The sequence below is a fragment of the Camellia sinensis genome, chromosome 9 (assembly GCF_055761805.1).
Source record: "Camellia sinensis isolate YWXY chromosome 9, ASM5576180v1, whole genome shotgun sequence".
NCBI lineage: Eukaryota > Viridiplantae > Streptophyta > Magnoliopsida > Ericales > Theaceae > Camellia > Camellia sinensis.
In genome coordinates this window covers 100,211,659-100,220,199 of record NC_138969.1, presented here as the reverse complement: position 1 = coordinate 100,220,199, position 8,541 = coordinate 100,211,659, and positions in this window count along the sequence as shown.

Genomic DNA, 8,541 nt, shown 5'->3' with positions numbered 1-8,541 from the left:
CCAATTTACCACGGCTTCAATTTTACTAGGATCAACTGAGATACCCTCTTCACTAACCACATGACCCAAAAATGAGATATTAGAAAGCCAAAACTCACACTTGTTAAAACTTAGCATACAATTTCCGTTCTCTCAAAATCTGTAAGGCAAGTCTCAAATGATTTTCATGTTCAACTTTACTCTTGGAATAGATCAATATATCATCAATGAAAACAACTACAAACTCATCTAAATACGGTTTGAAGATTCTGTTCATCAAATCCATAAATGCAGCAGGGGCATTGGTCACTCCAAAAGGCATCACTAAAAACTCGTAGTGGCCATATCTCGTCCGAAAAGCAGTCTTCTCAACATCTTCGGCTTTAACTTTAAGCTGATGGTAACCAGACCTAAGGTCGATCTTAGAAAAGACTCGTGCTCCTTGCAATTGGTCAAGCAGATCATCGATCCTAGGCAATGGGTACTTGTTCTTGATAGTGACCTTATTAAGTTCTCTATAATCGATACAAAGACGGAGTGTGCCATCCTTTTTCTTAACAAATAAAACAGGTGCCCCCCATGGTGAAGTGCTCGGCCTAATAAATCCCTTATCTAACAGTTCTTGTAATTGCAGTTTCAATTCTCTAAGTTCAGTTGGGGCCATTCTATAAGGTTTTTTTTGGGTAAGTAAGTCATAAAATAAAGACAGTAAAATGTACAAGTTTACAAGGGGCATACCCCAGGTACGCCCTACAACAAATAATAGACGAACAAAAACAACACAAAACTACCACTGGACATCCTACAACATAAACAAAAATATAAAAACAGAACCCCACTTTGCCCATATATCCTTTTTGTCCCCAAGTAACCCCTATCATCAAAGATAATAGATGGAAACTTGGGGTGGATATATGGGCAAATAAACAAACACACACCATAGATGTATAAAACATAACAGAAAACACACAATACAAATATAACTAACTAAAACCCAACAAGACCAATCGAAAAATGATAGCCGCCACCGCTTGCTCCCAGTCTCTACCTCGGATGAAAGCATGGAATCCAATAAGCATCTCGCTTCTCATAGCCGTGACATCCTAGCCACTCAACCAAAGCCATGACGAAGGAAAATATCTATCCCATGAAAGATCCTGGCTGAGTCACATGAAGCCTGCATAGTCAATCACCATAATCCACGGTCTTGAGAAGTTTAGTGGAAAAACAATAGCCCCACTACAACAAACCAATACATAGCCAATCAAAACATGAGAGCAATCATCACATCCCCCAGTCCCTTCCTTGGTAGATCACAAGCCTCAAACCCCACGGCAGTGTCCCCATCACTCCATGTCAGGCGTGGCAATATAATCAATTAGGATGGGTCACATGAAGACAAGAAGCAACCAGAAAACCGGTAGCAATCCTCCCGCTCATCTCCCAGTCTCTAACTCGGCTAGCCATTCTATAAGGTGTTTTGGAGATTGGCTGTGTTCCTGACATGATGTCAACTGTAAACTCTACTTCTCTATCGGTTAGGTGACCTGGCAATTCGTCTGGAAAGACGTCGGGGAATTCACTAACAACTGGGATGTCGGCTAAATTTACACTCCCGGTCCGATCACTCAGTATACTGCACAAGTAGCCTCGGCACCCTTTCTGAATTAACTTATAGGCCTCAATGGACGAAATCAAGTAAGGTGGGGGTACTATCCCTCTTCCCTGGAAAATAACCTCGGCTAGTTTCGGGGGTCTCAATGTGACACTTTTCGAAACACAGTTAATAGATGCATCGTTTGCGACTAACCAGTCCATTCCCAGTATGACATCAAAATGAGCTATGTCTAGAGGCATTAGATCTACTAATAGTTCAACATTCTCAATCACAACAACACATGCTCTGTAAATGGATGCAACAATCATAGATCTCCCAGATGGAGTAGACACAGATAACATGAAACCAAGGGGCTCTAGTTCTCTATTAATTTTCTCAGCAAACTTAGTAGATATAAACGAATGCGTAGAACCCGAATCAGTCAACACATAAGCATCTTGGGAGCAAATTAGAAGTGTACCTGACACTACTGCCTCAGCATTCTGAGTGTCTCCCGGTACTAATGCAAACACTCTGCCCTGTCTCATCTGTCCTTTCCCAGCATTTCCCTTCTGAACGGAACCCGAGGTATTCTCAACTTTCTTGTTGTTATCGACCTTTGTCTTGGGGCAATCTCTCACATAATGGCCCATCTCGCCACATTCATAGCAAGCTCCAGACGTCCGACGACAAATCCCGAAATGTTGCTTTCCGCAATCCGAACACGTCGGTTTGGAACTCCCTTCCTGTCTTAGGTTACTAGTACTGCCCATGTTCATTTTCTTCTTGGTGCTCAGCTGTCCTCGGCGATTGTCATAGTTTTGCCTTTTTCGTTGGTTCTCTCCCGAGCTCTGGTATCGATTCAAATTAGCTTCGGCGTGAATGGCTTTGTCCAATACTTCGGCATAAGTCGGCATATCGAGCAAACTAACCCGGTCTTGAATCGGCCCACGAAGCCCACACTCGAACTTCCTGGCTTTCATGTATTCATCGTTGATCATGTGAGGTACAAACCTCACCAATTCAGTAAAAGCGCGGTCATATTCCGCCACTGTTCTGCTGCCTTGCGTCAGAGTATGAAATTCAGTAGCCTTCCGGTTTCGAACACTTAGGGGAAAATGTTTCTTGTAGAACAACTCTAGGAATCGGGTCCAGGGTAGATCTGGATTGCTCTCTCTAACCATCATCCACCACCTGCGAGCGTCATCATCTAATGTGAATGCTGCCAACGTCACTTTCTGAGCGTCAGTGCTAGGGAAGACTTCGAATAGCTTTTCCATTTCTAAAACCCATGCCTCTGCCTTCATCGGCTCTATACCTCCAGAGAATCTCGGTGGTCTCATTTTCTTGAACTCCCGAATCAAAGCTATCGTGCCATCCCTATATAAGGCTGGTTGCGGGGAAACTCGCGGCACTGGAGGAGGTGGAGGCGGAACTACATTTCGGCCGTTGGTCTGCTCGGCCTGAGTCGACGTAGCACCTGCGAATTGCTGTCTTGTTTGCCTCAACTCGCGGGCCAAACCCTCAACTAATCTTTTCAATCTGTCCATTCTGTCTTCGGGCTGATCCCGGCCAAGTGGAGGTCTACCTCTCCTCATAATGCTAAGAGTGTGCAAAGTATGACTTTAAAACAAATAAACAGATAACCCCGTAGGCAAGCAACAAATAAGCATATCAAGACAATGCACCTCTCGTTCAAATAACAAATACCATGATGCAACCCTTTTTTTTGGGGTAAGTACCATGATGCAACCCTAACATCTTTCTAAGGGAAATCCTATGCTCTTTAGGACTCAAGTGTGTGAATAACGTATACCGAGGAACTTGTGCTCTGATACCATTCTGTCATGACCCCAAACCGCCCCTAGAAGTTTGGTGCCGTGATGGCCAGTAATCCGTAATTACCGAAGGCCAACTTTCAAAAAACTTAACACAATCAGAGTAATAATGAACGGGGCTCACAAATGCGGAAGAAGTAAGGGGCCAAGATAAGGGGTCAAGGCTTCCTCAAGAAGCCTTGAGCAAAGGGTGCAAAAAAAAGGGGTCAAGGGCTCAAAACAACCACCCATGTGTATGGGAGGACGGGTTTGTGCATCCCAGCTGGCACAACTGGCATGCACCATGCCTGGAAGGTGCAAAAAGGTCAAACCGGCCAGAAAAGGGGGTCGTCGGCCAAAATAAATTGCCGGTCGACACAATAAATTGCCGGTCGGCTAAATAGATTGCCAATAGATGCTACCAAGGTCAACAAGTGGCCGGTGGGTGTCCAAATTGAAGCCCCGGAAGTTAGCTTTCCAATTCCACAAACCTTGCATTAAAATTCCTCCTGTGCAAAAAGTCATGCCCTTTTTGGTGAAGCCGCGTAGATTCGATCCAACCGGGATGATGCCCAACTTCAACCAACCATATCTCCCCCACCAACGGTGGTGGCCTCATAGCTAAAATCCAAGTATGCAGATGAATAAGCCTGATTCAGCGAGGGTCGCTCGACTCTCTTCTACCCGGATCCTTGCCGAACTTCTTCTCCAACTTGTTTTCTCCCCTCTTCTCCTCTTTTCTTCAACTTCAAACCCCTAAGTAAGGTGTTTTGAAAGATTTTTCAAAGATTTCATCTCTCTTTCATTAATTTCCACTTTGTCCTTACTCGGTTTATCGAAAAGCGCATTATTTGACAAAATGTGAGTCTCAGAGCATCGTAGGAATTTTATTTCAAAAATGTTTTGAAAGAGAGGGTTTTAAAGTCTAAAAACCATCCGAAATAGCTTTGGTCCAAAATGGGGTGTGAAGTTGAGATTTGGCTCTCTCCTTGCCGAAGAAACTGAATTTTTGCCCTGCACACCTTTCTCCACCAAGTAAACCATCAGTAACGCCCAAGTCTTAAGGGCGGTCAAAAATGGGGTGTCTACAGTTGCCCCTCTTTGACAGAACTCATGAGTCATGAAATGACGTTAGTGAATGTCAAAGCCCAGAGACGACCCATTTTTGATGAGGCCGAAGACTTGGACAAACAAACAAAATACAAATGAATGAATGGTTGTGCCCGCAGGCTGCCTACGTATCCCTTTGCAAGGAATCAAACCAGCGTAGTTCAGGGGCAGGATGCAAATGATATACAGGAAGATTTTGATAATTGGACTTATACGCTACGCAAAGCCGGCTTGTAATTGGACTTATACGCTTTCGCGAAGCCGGTTTGATAAAACAATGCAAGTGGAATGTGCGTGACAACGCAAGTGAAGAGGTGTGCATGACAATGCAACCAAAGATGAATTCCAAACACACTGAAATCGTGTGGGGAAATGGGACAGGGAGAAACATAGGGACATATCTCGGTGTTTCGGAATGGTGTGAGCTTTGGAACGTATTCCGAACACTTTTAACCGAAGAGGGAGAGACATAGGGACGTATCCCGAGGATTAGGGATGTATCCCAAGGATTAGGGACGTATCTCAAAGGTTAGGGACGCATCCCAAGGATTAGGGACGTATCCCAAAGGTTAGGGACGTATCCCAAGGATTAGGGACGTATCCCAAAGGTTAGGGATGTATCCCAAGGATTAGGGACGTATCCTGGTGTTTCGGCGAGAAAGAGAAACATAAGGACGTATCCCGTTGCTTCGGAATGGAAAGAGAAACATAGGGACGTATCCCGTTGTTTCGGAATGGAAGAAGAAACATAGGGACGTATCCCGGCGTTTCGGAAAAGTAGGAGAAACATAGGGACGTATCCCGTTGTTTCGGAATGGAAGAAGAAACATAGGGACGTATCCCGGTGCTTCGGAAAAGTAGGAGAAACATAGGGACGTATCCCGTTGTTTCGGAATGGAAGAAGAAACATAGGGACGTATACCGGTGCTTCGGAAAGGTAGGAGAAACATAAGGACGTATCTCGGTGTTTCGGAAAGAGAGGAGAAACATAGGGACGTATCCTGGTGTTTCGGAAAGAGAGAGAAACGTAGGGACGTATCCCGGTGTTTCGAAAAGAGAGAGAAACATAGGGACGTATCCCGGTGTTTCGGAAAGAGAGAGAAACGTAGGGACGTATCCCGGTGTTTCAAAATGAGAGAGAAACGTAGGGACGTATCCCGGTGTTTCAAAAGAAAGGAGAAACATAGGGACGTATCTCGTTGTTTCGGAATGGTGTGAGCATGGAAACGTATTCCAAATGCTCTTAACCTGAGAAGGTCTAAACCGTCGCACGCGCGAGGAGAAAGAATGATAATTGCAAGTGAAAAGGTGCATAACAATGCAAGTAATGAGCGTGACAATGCTAGATAGATGTGCAAAATCAATGCAATGAATGAGCGTAACAATGTTAGTGAAGTGGGTGCATAACAATACAATTGGAATGTGCATCACAATGCAAGTGAAGTGGGTGCATAACAATGCAATTGGAACGTACATCACAATGCAAGTGGAACGTGCGTGACAACGCATATTTGAAACAAAATGCCGAATAAGGGAATACAAGCCTTAACAAGATCAATTCAAACATAACCTCCGATTTACCTCTCGGAGGGGTCACAATATATTTCAAAAGGATACACCTTGTGCATGCCAACTGACGATGAGCTACGCATCGAAGACATGAATTGAAAATTCCGCAGAAACAACTTGAGCTGAAAAGTGGGTTTCTCTTGCTTATACTTCCAAAACGCAGTTACTACCTTTCTTTCCCGGCCATATTCACAAGTTTCCCTATTCTCCAACGGGGTGACAGACTAGGTTGGTTCAGTATCCAGAATTGAGGTGCATACACGCTATCTCAATCTATGGGGCAACCATACAGATTTCAAGCCTTGGATACACTCCTGGGTATTTAAACCAGACTTTAGTCTCGAAAATCCCGAACCTTTGTGTTCTAGGTAATAGCCGTTCGAACTCTAGTTTCCACCGTCGCAGTTGGTCTCCTAGGAACTCATTGTAAACACAATCAAGATGCCTCTGGCAAGGACTGGTTTTCTGAGGGAGCACTTTGATTGCCATTCTGGCTTGAAGCAGACCTAATCTTGAGCTTGAGGTAGAGGCACACCCATACTTCGGAGTAGTGACAAGGCCTGAAGAGGTACATCCGGAGTACAATCACGGAATTTGCTGAAGGTGAAGCACACTCAGATGCTTCAATTTTCCCTCTTTTCTTTTGCTTTGCAGTCCGGAACCTATATAGCTTTAGATAGATCCTGATTTTACTATTCTCACATGACCTGGGTTGAACCCTGCAGTTTTCGAAAGAACAAATTCCCTTTTTTGCACAAATGTGGAGAATGGCATAGCACTCTGAGCACACAACAAATCATTTTTTGAAATTGAGAAAATGAGTTCTCAACCAGGTATTGAGCCTACGACTGAACACAGCGAAAAAGACTTAACAACGAAAAACAAAAGGTAAACAACCTAAACACATCGAGACACGCCTGGAACGACTCAAATCCAAAATCGAGACAAACAAAACAAGAGACACGACACACAGACGTGTTACAAAGACGAGAGACCTCTCAGCGCACGAGGAGCCAGTTTCTCTGGGTATTGTTTCCCACCCTTTTCTCATCTGTGATTCTCACGTCACTCTGGCACTCAATCTCTGTTTTTCTGAAAAAGCCATTTTCTCACTTTTTCTCTCAGCACACATCTCTCTATTCTTCAATCTCTCATTTTTTATCCCTCCCTTAGGTGGTTGGTGGATAAACAAGGAGTTACGGGCTCTTGCCCCTAGCATTCTGCTAGATTCTCTTCTTCTGCTCACAACAGTGATCATCTCCCACGGAGAGGTTGTGATGCGGCTGGATGTGCAGCAGATTTGCAATTGACATCGGTTGACGATGCTTTGCTGGGGAGTTTGGATGTGATCTGATCTGTCCAGATGAGGGAGTGGAATATCTTGATCCTTTCTAGTTTGTGCTTCGCACTTGGCTCGATACCTCGTTGCTCAAAGGATGTGAGAGCTTTCTGCCCTTTTGTGGTCAGCTTCGGGGGTGCCCTTCTTGGCAGGTAGAGTGCTCTTTCTGGCAGGTATGTTGATAATAGGGGAAAGACAGGACACCTGACTCAACTGTGGCCCTAGTTCATCATTTTGACCATTTTTTGTTTTGGTTTTCTACTAAAACAATTTTGACCGATATAAGAGTTAGATTAACACACTTGTTCGATTTTTGATTTGAAATCATGCAAGTCAGGCTATGAGCACAGAAAATTTTCCTTTTTTGGGTCCAAGAAATGGTCCAGTTTTTGGAAAATAAAACAATTTTCGAGAAAACTAGTCAACCTCAGTAAAAATTCTTGCAAACGATCGGTGCTAAACAAGCGCGGAACTTACCCTCGAGATGCGCCACCTCGGATCGGAGGCAATAGAAAATTGCCCCTGGCTTGGAAGGGGTGGATGGCAACGGAAAGTTGCCCCTGGTTTGAACGGCGACATCATGGCAACGGAAAGTTGCCCCTTGTCTGGATGACGTCGTAGCATTTGGTAAACAGTCTTCGTCAGTGATGATTACAAACGAACTCTCGGATGCTGAGAAGACGGAGATGGTCAAAACCAATATATGGACACAGTCACTTTGAAAGTGTGTAGGACTGGACTTCAGGGCGAAGCTGCCTAGATACTCCAAACATGGGAATCAAGGATGATTAAAAACCATTGCATGAACTGAGGCGCTATGAAAGCGTTGGGGGCTGGACTTCAGGACGAAGTTGCCTACGTATCCCAAACATGGGAATCAAGCCTTACGTAGTTCCGGTTAAGGTACACTCGGGTATTTTAACCTTCACTTTTTAGGCTCTAACTTTTGCCAAGGCGCCCGTTGCGGGTTTTCGACCTTGTGACTTCTTTTTTTCTTCTTTTCAATTTTTGATTTTTTTTTTTGTATATATATTTTTTTCTTTTTGTATTTTTCTTCTTTTTTTTTTTGTATTATTTTTTTTTTCTTCTTTTTCCTTTTTTTTTTTGTATTTTTCTCTTGCTCTAACTTT